This window comes from Lithobates pipiens, unplaced genomic scaffold (assembly GCF_037356315.1).
Source record: "Lithobates pipiens isolate NorthernLeopardFrog02 unplaced genomic scaffold, aLitPip1_a1.2 Scaffold_1, whole genome shotgun sequence".
Taxonomy (NCBI): Eukaryota; Metazoa; Chordata; class Amphibia; order Anura; family Ranidae; genus Lithobates; species Lithobates pipiens.
In genome coordinates this window covers 153,621,371-153,637,845 of record NW_027507685.1, presented here as the reverse complement: position 1 = coordinate 153,637,845, position 16,475 = coordinate 153,621,371, and the positions used below count along the sequence as shown (strand labels likewise).

General features: G+C 43.4%; 1 protein-coding gene across 1 annotated transcript in view; it reads right to left on the bottom strand.

The window, feature by feature from the left end:
- Positions 1–16,244, bottom strand: part of ST6GALNAC6 (ST6 N-acetylgalactosaminide alpha-2,6-sialyltransferase 6) — a 142,195-nt gene extending 125,951 nt beyond the window's left edge. Inside the window, exon 1 of the mRNA XM_077478708.1 lies at positions 16,019–16,244. The gene's annotated coding sequence lies outside the window, so the exon portion shown is untranslated. The remainder of the gene's footprint in view (positions 1–16,018) is intronic.
- Between the last annotated feature and the right edge of the window lie 231 nt (positions 16,245–16,475).

Sequence of the window (16,475 nt, the reverse complement as noted above, 5' to 3'; positions counted from 1 at the left end):
GAGTTACTGAGGGCCCTGAAGGGCATGGCGAGTGGGAAGGCACCGGGACCGGATGGCTTCCCGGTGTCCTACTACCGCTCCTACGCGGATATTCTATTTCCGCACCTGACCAAATACGCCAATGTACCGTTAACTGGGGGGACTCTCAGACCGGAAACTGTGCACGCCCATATCACTGTCATTCCTAAAATGGGGAAGGACCCGACCGATTGTGCGAGTTATCGCCCCATCTCCCTACTGAATATCGATGCGAAAATCTATGCTAAGGCCATCGCGAATAGATTACTTCCTCTGGTCCCAAGATGGATATCGAAGGATCAGACGGGTTTTATACCGGGACGGGAGGCACGTGACAACTCTCTGCGCACCATTTCCCTGATGGCACATGTGCGACGGCTCTCCCAGCCCACCCTGTTGTTGTCCACGGATGACAAAAAAGCGTTTGCCAGGGTGGACTGGGAGTGCCTCATGGCAACGTTGTCTCATTTGGGCATCGGTCCGGCCCCCCGGTCTCAGATCGCGGCTCTGTATTGCCGGCCCACGGCTCAGATACGGGTCAACGGCACACTCAGCGAATCCTTCACTCTACATAACGGTACGCGTCAGGGCTGCCCGCTCTCCCCGATTCTCTTTGCAATCTCTCTAGAACCCTTTCTCTCTATCGTTCGACGTAACCCAAATATACACGGGATATCGGTCGGGAACATGGAACACAAATACGCGGCATACGCGGACGACGTCCTATTCTATATACAACAACCCCTAATTACCCTCCCTAATCTTATAGCCGAATTTGCGGCCTATAGTAAGGTCTCTAATTTTAAAATCAATATGGCCAAATCTGAAATGTTGAACGTCTCAGTACCCATGACTGCTATATCCCGCATGAGGCAAAGTTTTCCATTCACCTGGCAGACACGCAGTATGACATATCTCGGTATTCAATTGACTCCTAGCCCTCTCGCCCTTTTCCGTACAAATTTTTTGCCACTTCTCAATGCCATAAGGTCAGATATCCAGAAGTGGTCACAATTGAATCATTCCTGGTTGGGAAGGATTGGATTGGTCAAAATGAATCTGCTACCCAGGGTGCTTTTCATGTTGCAAATGATTCCATTTGGAATTCCGGTTGGTTTTTTTACTTTACTGAATTCGTTAGTCTATAGATATGTATGGAATAGGAGGAAGCCTAGGCTTCCCAGGTCTTTGCTCACGAGATCAAGGGCCGACGGGGGTCTGGCAATGCCAGATTTCCGGCTCTATTTCCGCGCTATAGTGTTGGCTCGGTTGTCAGACTGGAGGTATAACCTGCGTACTAAATTGTGGGTTGCATTGGAAACTGAGCTTAGTGGTACCGACCTCTCTAAACAAATATGGATTCCTAAGAAATATCGAGTCTTCTCTACCACCGTGTCACCATTGACGAGCTCTTCTCTTATGGCTTGGGACTCTTTATGCAAAACCCAGGGATGGGCCTATAACTCTCCACTTTTACCTCTGTCTGGACACAACTACTTCCCCCCTGGCAACGCTGACAAGTACTCCCGCTCCTCTTGGAATCTGGGGTCTAGAACTCTCCTGCATCAAGTTGCTGGCCTCTCTGGCATCTATCCACTCCCTACCATTATGGGTGACTCGTATGTTTCTTCTATGGACCGGTGGAAATATCAACAACTAGCAGCCTTTGTTTCCTCGTTGCCCAAGCCTCTGCGCACTGTGCATGACCTCACCCCCTTGGAGACCGCTTTTCTGGAGGACCAACCCATTGAGAAACCCATTTCATACTTCTACCATGCCCTGTTATCATTGCAGTCTACTGCAACCCCTACTTTTCTACATAATTGGGAATTGGATCTCCAGAAGAAACTTACCACCCACCAAAAATCTATGATTCTCGCCAGGGCGCATACTGCCTCCGGGTCCTCGAAAATGGCTGAGGTGACTTATAAACTACTGACCAGGTGGCATTATACTCCTGTAATCCTACACAAAATCTTCCCCCAAGTTTCACCACTTTGTTGGAGAGAATGTGGCGGGGAGGCTACCCATGCCCACATCTGGTGGTCCTGTCCTAGGATCCGACCATTCTGGCTGGCAGTTTTGCACTGGATCCACCGGATTCAGGGGTGTGAGGTTCCTAATGACCCATGGTATGTCTTGCTACACTGTACGGAGGAACCAGCGGGCTCATATAAAAAATCTGTCACCCCTCATTTTCTTAATGCTGCTAAAACACTCATCCCGCAATTTTGGAAACAGAGGAAGATTCCGACGCTTCGGCAGTGGCTAATAAAAGTGGATCATATTTATGCTATGGAAGACTTGACTCTCTCCCTACGTGACCAGGCCGATTTGGCGCACAAAATATGGGCCTGCTGGGTCGCCTTTAAATATTCGAAAGATTATGCGGACATTATGTCTCAGCCAGTATGATTCTTGATGGTTTTCCCTTTTTATTTGTGATATTGATATGTGAAAGATACCTTCTGAGCAGTTAGGTTCTCAGGCCACCTATCCCCCCCCCTCCTCCCCCCCTACCCTCCCCGCTCCCCACTCTCTCTTCTCAGCACTCCGCACTCTCGCTTTTTTCTTTTTCTACCTTTTCTCTTTTTCACTTTGTTACAGTCTCTATTTTAAATATTGGAAAGCGGGATATACTTCTCGGTACCTTGTTGTATGCCTAAACGGAAGATGTATATGTTGTGTGGTCGTACTTCCTTGGCAACAGTGTTCTCTTTTGTACTGTATATGCTTCTTTCCTTCAATAAAAATGTATTAAACAAAAAAAACATTGATTGTCTGTCAGCCATATTTTTCACAATAAATCTTTGAATCGCAAACCGTGGCATAGGCATTTTTATGACTTTTCCAAGGTATACCTCAAGTGGTTAGCCATCACCCCCAGCACTGGATTAGAAGGAATCTTTTTTTTTTTTCCTTTGCACAACACCATCACTGATGTTTTGGTTCCCCTCTAACTGCAGAGGGCTAACGTTCAATACACAGACTGTCATATGTTGGTTCTCAAAACAGCTGCTTTCTTTGCTTCCTTGTCCATTGCTGCCTTTGCCATTAAGACTGGCATCGCTAGCTACCATAAGCCCAGGATAACACAACTGTAGCTGTTTGATTAGGCTTAGCATCTGACCATTATTGACTAGAGATCTTCCCAAACATCTTTAAATGACGCATCAATGAACATGGTTATTCTCCAGGTAAGCTCATTGAGCGGGTAAATGGAATCGCCATTTATTTATAAACAATTTTGTCATGATTATCAAAATCATGTATTCTGATTAAGCAAGAGTATTTGTTTCAAATACACAGGATGTGCTTATAACTGTCTTGATAGTGTCTAAATGCCAATCACACCTCCAGCTGTGAATGGCATTTTCCCAGAGAATCTGGAAGTGACACCTAGGTGCGAAGTGACCATCCCTTTGTGAATATAAATACAATTACAACTTGATTAGACCTTCAAAGAGACGCACAAGACTTCCCCCCCCCCCTCCCCTTTTAGAGTGTATAAATATAGTCAGATGCCCAGCTTGTGGGAGAACAATATATTTGAATGTATACCATGTACTGATACAAAGTTGTTCTCCCTGCCTATGGCTAAAACCATAGGCTTGTATATTAAATACATATTTTTTAATGTGGTTCAGCAGTCAACATGTTATTGGAATCCCCTAACTTCTGGGGGTTCCCTATCAATTGGTCCTTCGAATGCCGGAAAAGAAACTCTACAGACATCGCAAAGAAATGGAGCAGCACAAGCTGGGAATTCACTTCTGCTGGTAAAGGTAAGCTAATTTTTTGCTTACTGTGACTTCCCCTTGTGCTGTGCCTATTTCTGTAAGTCAGTGTCATGTAGAAGTACTCTTTCCAAGAACCTTGACTGTTGAATTTTGTTATGTTTCTTTTTACTTTCCATACTATCTGTACTTATTACTGTCCTTGCAAGTGTGTGTTCTGCGTGAATGACTTGCCCTATTTCAGGTGCAATGTGTGCTTAGCTAGGATTTTTGCATTTCCTGCGTCTGGGTGACCAGCCAGGTCAAGAATCGGGTCTTCGGACTCAAGGGATCATTCATAGGCTGTGGCTGATAAGGTACTATGTGTGGTGAGACCCTGGTTTATTGCTGAGGGTGATGGCCTGCTTAAAAAACAGTGCTGCTTGAAACCATAGTACCAGTTTTGAATGAAATTCGATTTTTCGTTTCGCGTCTGCGTAGTTCTCCATAAAACTACACCATGAGCAGATGTACTATCTCTCCTATTCTGCACAGTGCCTATAAGCTGATGTGGAAGACTTTAGGAAGCAGAACCATCAGATTCTATACTCTAGAATTTTCTCCTATTGACATGTTTTTGTTACTGTACTGCCCCATTTGTTGGAATATGTGATGCTGTGTGTCCTGCATGAGTGGCTTGTCTAAAGGAGTGCTTGTTACATTTGTGAACTGTTTTAATCTGTCTGTGTGACCCTATTCAGTTGTGTGCCTATCATATGTGCTGCCATGTATCTTGCATATAAGTGGACTGTTTCCTTTTTAGAAAGGAGTGTGTTACATCTTCCTTCTTTTTTTTAGCAGCTTCTGTGACTAACACCCCCCCCCCCCTCTCAGTTGTGTGCCTGTCGGTCTGTGTGACTGATTAGTACAGTGTATAGTCTGGTACAGATCCTTGGCCAGGATTGGAGGCCAGATATACAGTTCCTGCTATTATTAAGTAAAATTGTGTCTGTGTGACCATTGGATTTAATAATAGATGAATTCTTGAGGAAGTCTCACCACCGTGTGAGATGGGGAATTGTACCACCAAGTACACCCCAGATTGGGGTCTGTGTGATCCCACCGGAAGCTTCTCCTGGATTGCCAAAGATTCACCTTGGGAACAGGAGTGGCTGAGTCCCTCAAAGAATGGAACAAAAGCACACAGGGGTGTTGTACCACTAAAAGGCTATAAAAAAAAAAAAGAGAGAGGAAATGAAAGAAACTTATTGTCCTGCATAATATTTTTGTCTACAGGGTAAATGTGAGAGTTATGTTTGTATATATGTGTATGAGATAAAAAGATTAATGACGTAAAGAAAGCCTTTTACTGATCATTAAAGTTTAAAAACAAGGGAGGTGATTGGGCTGGTCTATAACAAACAACCCAGGGTGCGAATGAGACATGTGATATGTTCTTTCAAAGGATGAGTGAGCAAGTTGCTGCATGTTGTCAGAATGCAAATGAGGAAGTGATTGATGGTATCCTTAAGCCGCGTACACACGGGGCGGACTGTCTGGCCAACTTAGTCCGTCAGACAATCCGACGGACAGTCCGTCATACTTTCGAATGAACGGACTTGCCCACACATGGCACTTTTTGAGCGGACTAATACGGCGTACTAAGTCCGCCATACTATCCGCCCTACTTTTGAAATGAACGGACTCGCCCACACACGCGGAGGAAAGTCCGCTCATTTCGAGCGCGTCTCCAGGTAGGCGGGGCCCGCGAAGGAGATGTCGCTGACCCCGCCGCCTGGAATGGACTTAAAGGGGAACCCCAACGCCGAAAAAAATCGGGCCACCGCCTGTAAAAGAGCTATTAGAAGGCGCGTTGGCCCGGCAGAAGAACCGAAGAGGGGAACAAGACCCCCGAAGTCGGGAGAAGAGGCCGGCGGCGAAGAAGAAAGCCGGACTCCTCCGCTAGCAAAAGAGCTACAAGAAGATAGCGGAGGAGTCCGGCGAGAAGACCCCCGAAGACGGAAGACCCCCGGAGCTGTGCAATAAAGTATTTTATCTCGTGTGTTGTTTTTTTTTTGTACTTTTATTTTACAGGTGAATGGGTAGGGGTACATTGTACCCCATACTCATTCACATAGGGTGGGGGGCCGGTATCCGGGGGCCCCCTTATTAAAGGGGGCTCCCAGATTCCGATAAGCCCCCCGCCCGCAGACCCCGACAACCAACGGCCAGGGTTGTCGGGAAGAGGCCCTTGTCCTCATCAACATGGGGACAAGGTGCTTTGGGGTGGGGCGGCCTGGTACGGCTCAGGAGGGGGGGCGCTCGCTCGCCCCCCTTTCCTGGCCGGCCGGGTAGCGTGCTCGGACAAGGGTCTGTTGTGGACTTGGGGGGGACCCCCACGCCGATTTTTTTCGGCGTTGGGGTTCCCCTTTAAGTCCATACCAGGCGGCGGGGCCAGCAACGTCTCCTTCGCGGGCCCCGCCTACCTGGATACCCGCTCGAAATGAGCGGACTTTTCTCCGGGCGGGAAAAGTCTGCTCATTTCAAAAGTACGGCGGACTGGCACACACACGGGCAGATTGTCCGCCGAAATGCGAGTCCGACGGACAGTATTACGGAAATTCCGAAATACTTAGTTCGCCAGACTGCACGCTGAAAAAGTCAGCTGAAGCCCACACACGAGCGGACTGTCCGCTGAAATGTGTTTCGGCGGACTAAGTAGGCCAGACAGTCCGCCCGTGTGTACGCGGCTTTAGAAGTGCTTTGATGAGTGGGTTTAACAAAAAAGTGAGTGACAGAATAAAGATAAGACCAGAATGGAGGACAATGGGGTCCTTTTCTATAATGGATTTGGCTAGAAACATAGAAAAGAGAAAGCCAGACCACAGAGAGTAATGTATGTAGGTCCTAATGGTAAATTTGTACCTGAAAATAGTGGTCATAAAAAAAAACAAAAAACAAGAATGATCAAGCTAAACCTCAAAATGAACCTGAACTAGAACAAAGGGAGTCCTCTTACCTGGGTAGATATTGACAAGAAGGCCAACCAGTGTCTAATAAAGCTTTTGAGAAAATGATGTATGCTGATGTTTCTCTCAAAGGTAATAACAGTCAAGATGCTTTTGTACCCCTTACTTTTTCTAATTTTCCACATGTTAATTTTGACTGTTTGGTGGATTCTGAGGCGGCCAAAGCGGTTCTAAAAGCAGAAAATATACCTTCTAGTATACTGAGAGGAAAAATAATTAATGGAATTGGACTGGGAGGAGTTCCATGCCCACTTCAAGAAACCAAACCTGTTAAACTGAAATTAGGAAACCAAACAGAGATCATTACTAGTCTCTTAGTGTCCTCATCTACTCCTGAGAATCTTCTAGGGTTGGATGTGTTGTCACAAATACAGGCCTGCATTCAGTATACACCTGATGGAATTAAAGTAACAACCCCCCCATCTGATGAGGTGTTAAATCAAGCTTCTGCTGCCATACTACTAGCTAAATGTGTAGATACAGCTGACATTCCTGGCTTGAGTCAAGTACCTGAAACTCTATGGGCAATTGACAGGTATGATGTTGGATTGTTGAATGTGACACCTGTACATGTCAAACTAAAGGAAGGAGCTCACCTTCCACGTAAGCCCCAGTATCCCCTGAATCCATAACGGATAGAAGGGATACAATTACAACTTAACCGATATCTGGAAAAGGATGTAGTTGCCAAATGTACTTCACCTGCAAATACTCCTCTATTTCCAGATAAAAAAAAAAAAAAAAAAAGGGTGAACCAGGACAAACAACTGTATACCGGTTGGTACATGATTTGTTATTGATTTGGCTAATGCATATTTTTCTGTTCCTATTACAATAGAGTGTCAGCATTATTTTGCATTTACTATGGCCGGGTAGCAGTATACCTGGAAGAGGCACCCTCTGGGTATGATCCAAACTCAGACCCAGGAGCTCATACTCTAAACCCAGGAGATTGGGTGGTGGTAAAGAAACACGTATGAAAAGGGCTTGAACCCAGATACGAGGGCCCATTTCAGATGCAACTAGTGACACACACAGCAGTGAAACTCTAATCCAAAGACTCCTGGATACACACTAGCCATTGCAAAAAGGTCACAGAACCTGCAGAATGAAGGTGGTATTACTCTCATGTTGTTTTTACAACACTAATCTCTGCTTTACATGTTGATCAAAATCATTATTTATCCTTACTTAATGTAACTGCCTTTATGCTAAACAAGACCAACTGTTGGATTTGTGGGGCACAGCTAGAGCATGGTAAGCAAGGCTATCCGCTGACTACAACTCCATTTTACTGGGATAATGAGACTAGTGAGTTTAACATTAATATTAGAGATGTATGTAAAGCCAATTTTTCTATTGAACAGTATAGATTAACACTCCAATATCCAGGTAAAGGGAAATACTGCTATAGGAGAACAGACGAGAGTACATTTGTACCGGGGAGTAATACTACCATCACAATTAGAGGTAAACAAAAAAAACAATCGTAATTCCTGATAAAAATACTACTGTGTATCAACTAGGGCATAGCAAATGTCAATATAAATTGAAGAATTGTACTAACACACCATCTAACTGCCAGTGTGTGAAGATCAATCAAGAAGAAATAAATTACACTGTTAATTGGACTTGTATGAATGAGCCCATGGAGGCATGGATGGAAAATGGTAATGTCAAAGTAAACGTATATGATCGTCTTCAATGTCTGAATATAAGTGATAATCAGACTCAGAAAGATATTGTATTCCAAGCCCATTTAATGCTAAAATACTATGAGTGCACCATACTCACCTTAAACTTATTCTCATATGTGGAAATAATGCTTACCGATTTATCCCTAAATACTTTCAAGGCACCTGTTATTTAGGATATGTGCTTCCACAAGTAAGCTATTTTAAGCACCTCCCAACAGGAAGCTCCCAAAGGCACTATAGAAAACATAGAGAAGTACCTGTCAGCAATCATCTCCTTAAAGGGACTGATGGAGTCTGGGAAGACGGATATGTACCAGACCATTTTGATATTAGTGAAGGTGATAGATTAGCAGCTATAATACTTCCCATGTATGGCCCAGCCAGAGCTACACAAATGATAAGGAGACTGGCACGAATAATAAAAAAAAAAATAGTGAATGAAACGACGGAAACTGTTATCCTCCTAAATGAAGAACAAAAACAGCTTCGGATAGTGGCCCTACAAAATAGAATGGCCCTCGATTACTTGTTAGCTGAACAAGGAGGAGTATGTGCATTAATTAATGACACTTGCTGTACGTATATACCTGACTATAGTATTAATATAACTGATCACATCAATAAGGTAAAAGAAGCTGTGGCAGCCTTAAGGAGAAGGTCTAAATCCATGCTTGATGGTATTTCTGATAGTATCAAGGGCTGGTTTAACAATCTTTTTGGTAATCTCGGTAAATGGCTTTCTGATATTCTGTATTCTATTGGAACTGTCCTCCTCTATTTCATGGGTTTCTTCCTGTCAATATATGTTTCTTATTATTGTCTTAAAATATGTATTACTGAACTCCTTAGATGTGCTACTAAACCAGCTTCTAATCCAAGGTTGGTGCCTTCCTCCTCATATCAGCACCTCCAGGATCCACATATGGGTAAGCCATACATGCCTTTAATAGTTACCAAAAGTGAATTTGATGTGGAATCACCACACGGGAACAGCGTAACGGAAACCGCTACACTGTCAATGGTCAGAGGCTCAAGTGTTCAACACAATTAGTGTGTAATATTGCCTAAAGGTTAAATACCTCCCAATAATGTTTATTTACATGTTTGTGTGTATTAATGGTAATTTTTGTTTCCATAGACTGTTTTTGAAGACGTTTTCCAATATGCTCAGTATGGTGATGTATAACTGTCGACAAAGGGGAACTTATAACAAAAAAAATATCAGTTTTTTTTTTGAGCTGCTCATTTTTTTAACCATGGTGAATAATAGTTTTTTTTATAATAATGGTATACCATACATAAAATCCATGTGGTAACATTTAGTTTGACGTCAAACAATTTTTTTTTTAGGGTATTAGAAAAAGTGCACTGGTAAAATATCTACGAAAGAAAATGTTAAATATCTCTAATGTTTGTTTTATTTTTAGGAGGAAAATATAATGTGTTTTGTTACTAAAATGTTGATGCTTATTCCTCAGATTAGTTCCATGTCCTGAGTTGATTTATTTAAGGTCTTCAGAACAGGAGACCACAGCCTTCAAAGACAATTCAACAATGGAAGTATTGTTCTAAAGTGTTTTTTATTTTCATATGTAAACATTTATGGGTTTCACTCCCCACTAGCTAAATATTGGTGCAGCCATCTGAGTCTATACCGCCCAGTTTCTTGTTCCTATTTACAGTATGAAGTGTTACATTTTTTTTGTTGTGTTAAGATCTGACGTATATGAGTTTTGAAATTTAAAGAGTTTCAATGCCCTAGATCACAGGTGTCAAACAAGGCCCACGGGCTGAATCCGGCCCTCCAGGCCATTTCATGTGGCCCTCGCACCTCTCCTGCAGCTGCAGGAGAACTCCAGCCCCCCTCTGGTCCTCCTTCAGACCCTGTACTTTCTGCTTTCAAGCAATGCATGCAGCTTCTTCCCAGCAGTAGCATAAGGAAAAGGGTTGCACTGTGATGTTAGGGAGAGTAGGGGACTCAACTTCTTATGGTGGGGTGGCTCTTGACATCTAATGTAAGGGGAGGGGATGTGTTGGACATCTAATCGTACAGATACAACTGGCCCTTTTGAGGACAATAATAATGCTGATGGGGCCCACGATGAAATTGAGTTTGGCACCCCTGGCCTAGATAATTAAGCATCTCCTGTCTTAGACTACGTTTCCACTATAGTGACCCCCAAAGTCACGTAATTCAGAGACTCTGGAGTGTGACTTTGATTCATCTCCACAGTCTCTAGATCAGAGTCGCGTCAAGGTAGCGCAAGAACCTTTTCAAAATTGCTGCAACTTTAAGTCGCAATAGTGGGAACTGAGCCTTATATAGTTTTTGTATATTATTTTATGATGAAAAGTTTTTATTAAGATTGAATTGAATAATTGCTGCTAAGGAGAAGCACAGAAATTCTCCCAGGCATTAGGACTTAGGCTTGTACAATTCGTTTTGTAACTAATCGTAATTCGGCCGAATTTTGCATCTTTCGGACATTTGGATGCATTCCAATGTCCGATTAAAAAAAAATAACGAAAGAAATATAACGAATGAATTTGAATGAATTCGACATGATTCAGTAATTCTTTAACCACTTAAGGACCGCCGCATGCCAATGTACGTCATCACAATGGCATGTACAGGCACAAGCACGTACATGTACGTGCTTGCCTTCCAGCGGGTGGGGGTTCCGATCGGACCCCCTCTCGCTGAATGCGGCAGTCCGGTTTGCTTCAGGAGCGATCCGGGATGAGGGGATGGCTGTTGGTTTCTGGCCATCCCCTCTCGATCGCTCCTGGAGAATGAGAAGCTTCCTCCCACTGTGTATAGTAAACACAGGCAGGGAGGAAGTGATGTCATTCTCCTCGGGGCGGTCTTTTAGACTGGACTACGAGGAGAAGTGAAAGTAAGTGTACACCAACACTACACTAACACGTAGGCACACACAGGCACACAAACCCCCCCCGATCACCCCCCCCCGATCGCCCCCCGCATCCCCTCCCCCCCCCCCCCCCAATCACAGTGTCACTGATTGCAGTGATCATTTATTTTCTGATCACTTGTGACAGTAAAAACTGTCAGGGCAGTTAGTGTTAGGTCCAGGGTAGCCCCCTACCACCCCCCAATAAAGGTTTAACCCCCTGATTGCCCCTAGTTAACCCTCTCACCCCCTTTTGCCAGTGTCACTAAGCAATCATTTTTCTGATCGCTGCATTAGTGTCGCTAGGTAGCTAGTTATTTTTTTAGGTTCACCGCCAGGTTTTTATAGCGCTAGGTACCCCGATATACTACCCAATAATGGTTTTAACCCCCTGATTGCCCCTGGTTAACCCTTTCACCCCCTTTTGCCAGTGTCACTAAGCGATCATTTTTCTGATCGCTGCATTAGTGTCACTGATGCCGCTAGGTAGCTAGTTATTTTTTTAGGTTCACCGCCAGGTTTTTATAGCGCTAGGTACCCCAATATACTACCCAATAATGGTTTTAACCCCCTGATTGCCCCTAGTTAACCCTTTCAACAGTGATCACAGTATAAGTGTCACTGGTGACGCTGGTTAGCCAGTTAGTCATTTAGGTTCCCCGTCAGGTTTTTATATAGCGCCAGGGACCCCCATATACTACCTAATAAAAATTTGAGCCCCTGATTGCCCCTAGTTAACCCTTTCACCCCCCTTTGCCAGTGTCACTAAGCGATCATTTTTCTGATCGCTGCATTAGTGTCACTAGTGTCGCTAGGTAGCTAGTTATTTTTTTAGGTTCACCGCCAGGTTTTTATAGTGCTAGGTACCCCCATATACTACCCAATAATGGTTTTAACCCCCTGATTGCCCCTGGTTAACCCTTTCACCCCCTTTTGCCAGTGTCACTAAGCGATCATTTTTCTGATCGCTGCATTAGTGTCACTGATGCCGCTAGGTAGCTAGTTATTTTTTTAGGTTCACCGCCAGATTTTTATAGCGCTAGTTACCCCAATATACTACCCAATAATGGCTTTAACCCCCTGATTGCCCCTAGTTAACCCTTTCACCCCCCTTTGCCAGTGTCACTAAGCGATCATTTTTTTGATCGCTGCATTAGTGTCGCTAGGTAGCTAGTTATTTTTTTAGGTTCACCGCCAGGTTTTTATAGCGCTAGGTACCCCCATATACTACCCAATAATGGTTTTAACCCCCTGATTGCCCCTAGTTAACCCTTTCAACAGTGATCACAGTATAAGTGTCACTGGTGACGCTGGTTAGCCAGTTAGTCATTTAGGTTCCCCGTCAGGTTTTTATATAGCGCCAGGGACCCCCATATACTACCTAATAAAAATTTGAACCCCTGATTGCCCCTAGTTAACCCTTTCACCCCCCTTTGCCAGTGTCACTAAGCGATCATTTTTCTGATCGCTGCATTAGTGTCACTAGTGTCGCTAGGTAGCTAGTTATTTTTTTAGGTTCACCGCCAGGTTTTTATAGTGCTAGGTACCCCCATATACTACCCAATAATGGTTTTAACCCCCTGATTGCCCCTAGTTAACCCTTTCAACAGTGATCACAGTATAAGTGTCACTGGTGACGCTGGTTAGCCAGTTAGTTATTTAGGTTCCCCGTCAGGTTTTTATATAGTGCCAGGGACCCCCATATACTACCTAATAAAAATTTGAACCCCCTGATTGCCCCTAGTTAACCCTTTCACCAGTGATCACCGTATAAGTGTTACGGGTGACTCTGGTTAGTTTGCTTTTTATAGCATCAGGACACCCCCCATTTATTACCCAATAAAGGTTTAACCCCCTGATCACCCGGCGGGTGATATCAATTAGGTTTTAGGGTCAGGGTCTGCGTCGCCCCAGGCAGCGCTAGGTTAGTGCCAGTACCGCTAACACCCACTCGCAAAGCATAAACCTCCCGTAGTGGTATAGAATCTGAACAGATCAATATCTGATCAGATCTATACTAGCGTCCCCAGCAGTTTAGGGTTAAAAAAAACGCATGGTTAGCGGGATCAGCCCAGATACCTGCTAGCACCTGCGTTTTGCCCCTCCGCCCAGCCCACCCAAGTGCAGTATCAATCCATCACTGTCACTTACAAAACACTAAACACATAACTGCAGCGTTCGCAGAGTCAGGCCTGATCCCTGCGATCGCTAAGTTTTTTTTGGTAGCATTTTATATTTAAATCCGGAAGGCAGTGCTTGGTTTTCGGGGTCCCGTACGTGGCTAGGCTCCCAAAAAGTCCCCCACATGTGGTATCCCCGTACTCGGGAGGAGCAGCAGAATTTATTTTGGGGTGTAATTTGACTTATGCCCATAGCATGTGTGAGCAATATATCATTTAGTGACAACTTTGTGCAAAAATAAAAATAAAAAATTGTAATATTCCTGCAACTTGTGGCAAAATATTAAATATTTCATGGACTCAACATGCCTCTCAGTAAATAGCTTAACTTTCCAAATGGGGTCATTTGGGGGGGTTTTGTGCTATTTTGGCATTTTATGGCCTTCGAAACTGTGATAGGTAGTGAGGAGTGAAATCAAAAATTTGCACCCTTAGAAATCCTGAAGGTAGTGATTGGTTTTCGGGGTGCCGTACGCGGCTAGACTCCCAAAAAGTCCCACATATGTGGTATCCCCGTACTCAGGAGAAGCAGCAGAATATATTTTGGGGTGCAATACCACATATAACTATGGCATGTGTGAGCAATCTATCATTTAGTGATAACTTTTTGTAAACTTTATTTTTTTGTGTCATTATTCAATCACTTGGGACAAAAAAAAATATTCAATGGGCTCAACATGCCCCTCAGCAATTTCCTTGGGGTGTCTACTTTCCAAAATGGGGTCATTTGGGGGGGTTTTGTGCTATTTTGGCATTTTATGGTCTTCGAAACTGATAGGTAGTGAGGAGTGAAATCAAAAATTGGCACCCTTAGAAATCCTAAAGGTAGTGATTGGTTTTCGGGGTGCCGTACGCGGCTAGACTCCCAGAAAGTCCCACATATGTGGTATCCCCGTACTCAGGAGAAGCAGCAGAATATATTTTGGGGTGCAATTCCACATATAACTATGGCATGTGTGAGCAATCTATCATTTAGTGACAACTTTTTGTAAACTTTTTTTTTTGTGTGTCATTATTCAATCACTTGGGACAAAAAAAAAAATATTCAATGGGCTCAACATGCCCCTCAGCAATTTCCTTGGGGTGTCTACTTTCCAAAATGGGGTCATTTGGGGGGGGGGGGTTGTACTGCCCTGCCATTTTAGCACCTCAAGAAATGAGATAGGCAGTCGTAAATTAAAAGCTGTGTAAATTCCAGAAAATGTACTCTAGTTTGTAGACGCTATAACTTTTGCGCAAACCAATAAATATATGCTTATTGACATTTTTCTTTTACTAAAGACATGTGGCTGAATAAATTTTGCCCTAAATGTATGACTAAAATTGAGTTTATTCGATTTTTCTTATAACAAAAAGTAGAAAATATCTTTTTTTTCTCAAAATTTTCGGTCTTTTTCCATTTATATCGCAAAAAATAAAAATCGCGGAGGCAATCAAATACCATCATAAGAAAGCTCTATTTGTGGGAAGAAAAGGACGCAAATTTTGTTTGGGTACAACATTGCATGACCGCGCAATTACCAGTTAAAGCAGTGCAGTGCGAAATTGTAAAAAGACCTCTGGTCCTTAGGCTGAAAATTGGTCCGGGGCTGAAGTGGTTAAAGATCTAATGAAACAAAAGGTCAGCTCAAAGTAAATCTTATAGTCCAATCAGCTAATTAATTTTGTGCCGGAGGATGGATTACTGGCAAAGTGCATTCCTGAGAACTGAGTTAGAAGGGTTTTGTATTGTATTTGAGCCGAGGAGAAGAGATGTTGTCATTGTGTGTGTTATAAGATTCAATAAACAAACGACTTTCCAAACTACGAATCATTGTCACGAATGTCTATACATATATAAATAGCGAATTTCAACGAATAATGAATGAATTCGACACTCTACGAATAATAACGAATTATCCGAAAACGTATTAACGTAACAGGACGAAATTATGCATTTTACGAATGACAACGAACCGAAACTAAACGAAATTTTCTGTTGTGCACAAGTCTATTAGGACTGACTCATTAATTATTAATGCACAGCAGTCAATAGTGCTGAAGAGTTAACATACCACAGGTAAAGCGCTGACAAATTAGTCGATATCAGACAATTAGCATTGGTAGGTTACCTACAACAGGCAAAGGCCCTGCAAGGGTTACTATACAACAGCCTAAGCATTAAAGAATTAATACCTAGCAGGTCAAGAACTGCAGAGTTAATGCACCACAGGAAAAGCCCAGCTCTGCAACAAACACCTGCAATATCATTTCATGTACTGCTGAAACTAGCTACACCCTGGGAGACATTGACAAAACAAACAGAACTGTTTGACAGACAGAACAAGTCAGCAATGATTCACATTTGTAATGCCTGCTTTTAGCAGTGAAGAACATAAAGGCATGTACCTGCAGACAACTTTCAACAGTATAAAAGCAGATGAGTACTATTTACTATAATCTTGTGCACCAAATGGCGAGCCTTACCACCTGAATGATTCATAGTCGGCAGGATGTCCATTCATGGAGTCATGATGAAGAAGACACTTGTGCAATCCCCAGAGACCAGCAGGCTACAACCCCAAGGTTCCTGAATATGGGGGAGGCTTCCTTCGTATATTAAATTTAAAGCCTGTACGGAGGGAACTCCAACACAGGAGAGACTGAATGCAGCTGGCCAGATAAACGTAGGAAGGTGAGGGCAAAAACAAAACTCTTCTTACAGCATAACCAGCTGAGTGGTGAGGGAAAAAAAGAAGGTGACGAATTTATAATAGAACCGTTCCTGTGTTTGGGTGGGGCGTGGAGCCATACCAATGCATATGTGCTGTAAGGCTTGTTTCAAGACTTTATAATGTTTACATAAAGCTTTTTTGAGATTTTAATGATTGGCTTTAACCACTTGCCTACAGGGCACCCCTCCTGCCCAGACCAATTTTCAGCT